The sequence below is a fragment of the Cryptotermes secundus genome, unplaced genomic scaffold (genome assembly GCF_002891405.2).
Source record: "Cryptotermes secundus unplaced genomic scaffold, Csec_1.0 scaffold5, whole genome shotgun sequence".
NCBI lineage: Eukaryota > Metazoa > Arthropoda > Insecta > Blattodea > Kalotermitidae > Cryptotermes > Cryptotermes secundus.
The window spans coordinates 5,520,023-5,522,367 of record NW_019724742.1 but is presented as its reverse complement, the minus strand read 5'-3'; the positions used below and the strand labels follow the sequence as shown (position 1 = coordinate 5,522,367).

Here is a 2,345-nt window from a genome sequence, read left to right as displayed (position 1 = left end):
AAGAATAAGAGACCGTGAGAACCGGTAAAAGCAGACAGTCTGCTTTTACCGGTTCTCACGGTCTCTTCACTTGCAGAATTCTTATATTGTTTCTTCTACCCTGAAGATGGAGGCCATACGTTCCTCCGAAACGTCGGTTAGCACCACATATACACGGTGCCAAATCCCAGAAGACTGCTTTCTTCGTTCCATATCTTGCCATTATTGTTCCTTGTAATGTTCCAAATGCATATAACAGTTTTTCCTGCTTTGTTCTCATTTCGTTTACATTCGGTTTACAGCAGGCCTGTGCCTTTTGAAGGAATATCCTCTTGCATTTTGTTTTTCATCTTTTGGGTTTGGTTGTCCTGGACTTCTGAAAGAGGAAGAGAAGAAAATGTCACAAAATGCACAATCTGTCTTCTTGTGGGTCTTCTCAACGGTATCAGTACTTCAGGCATTGAAGTCTGCCACTGCCTGACACATTGCACTAACCACTCTCATTGTATCATTGAAACAGCCTGGTTTCGTCACAGATGACCACACCGTGCGAAAAATCTGGATGTTCTATAATTTTTCCAAAATATCAACATGAACTTCTTTTCCTTTTAATTTGTGTTCTGTGTTCAAATTCTTTGGCACAATTTTGGGGCAGCACTTTTCTAATGTTCAGATTTTTCGTTTCAGTTTGTTTTGAATACTGAGTATTGACATGGACAGATTTTGGTCACTCCCAAGCACTCAGATCCCCTTCAGTTTGCCTTAGGCATATTTAATTCTGCTGCCATTCTGATACTCAGACAGTGATCAATTTATAGAGGAATCCTCACTTTTTCGACTTGTCAGTTTTCACCATTGCCAGATGACTAGGTTGTTTATCATCATTCATTTCTTCTCTTCCTTCTAAAAACACTATATGCCATTCTCATTAGGACATCATCTTCATACGCTTCATTTAGCAACTGTTATGTTTCAGTGGCAGTTTTTTCATCTCTTTTTTACATTAGCATATTTCTGACACACAGGGACACACTTCTTCATATAAAGCTGTGCAGCACAGTTCTAAGTGAATGTGTTGAAATGTGCTCTAGCGCACAGCAACAGGAAAGTTCAAGGTTAACAGCCATGCATTCTGTTTGTGGGTTGGGGAATAAGTTACAGAGCTGTACATATGGTTTTGTTATTTAATAGCCACACCTTGTATATAAGATGTAAAAGTTTGTGGCAATGGTACATTAATACAAATATTATTATGTTTCTGGACGTTATCCAGCATCCTGTTTTTATTTAGAACACATAGAGTTTCGGAGACTGGATTCTGTCCCATCGTGAGGTGGAGCCTACTCATTTGGGCCCACTTGATAGAACTAGTCCTTATCTACCCCCAAAGGTTATTGACCCATGAGTGTGTGTGCCGAAAGGGAGCATTAAGAGATGCAATTTATTTTTCGAAAAGTAACATGTTTCTGCCTTCCTACTATTATATCTGGAAGATCAGCAGGACCCTGCATGAGAAATAGCATAAACCACTGTGTTTCACTAACAACTGCACTCAGTAATGTCACTGTAAAATGACAAATGACAGGAAGTCACGTTGCTCCAGTTTCATGTCGGGTGTGCTTTGTTCCCTGAAATTTTCGAAGCAAATGTCAGGCTGTGGCTAACAGCACTATCACTGACCAGCCAGGTCACCAAAGGTTCAATATGTGTGGGGACCCATACTGGCTGCAGGCAGAAGTCAAGGATCAACTGGGTCCGTCACAAGTTGACAACTGGAAAAGGTGGTTCATATAGAAATCATCTTCAACCTCCCTCTTCTTTCTCTCACACATTAGTTATATTGGGATACCAATTCTGTAGCCTCCCTGAAGAATAAACAGTTATGCAGTGCAGTTTTCTTCAGCCTTTAGTGAAACTGGGAATTTTATTAAATGCTGGAACAGTACCTTATGCAGAAACATGAATCTTCAATAATTACAATTTAAAGTATTAGAATTCAAGAGAAATGCTAGTATTATTTATATTTATAGGAGCTGCACATTATCTGGTTATGGAACTAACTCCCATACAAGACTGATGACTGGTTACGGATCAAAACAGCCTATGGTATCTTACATATAAAAGCAAACTGACAGTTATTCAGGCATTTATATTTATCTTGTATACTGTGGTTTGTTTATGAGGATGATGGACTTTAACCTTTAAACGACAAAAGACACCGTATGTCGTCGCAGATATAAAGGCAGCGGTACGAATGACGCCATGTGGTGTCGCAAAGTCCGCGCGTGCGGACGTTATTTGAAATACATTTTTAAGGTAGAAAATAATGTCCTACTTATATAATTTTTGGCCACCATCTGCATGGA

At 39.4% G+C, this 2,345-nt stretch overlaps 1 protein-coding gene across 5 annotated transcripts in view; it reads left to right on the top strand.

The window, feature by feature from the left end:
* The window catches only part of LOC111862743 (zinc finger protein 501), a 31,553-nt gene that overhangs the window by 21,773 nt on the left and 7,435 nt on the right, over positions 1-2,345 (top strand). The window lies entirely within an intron of this gene.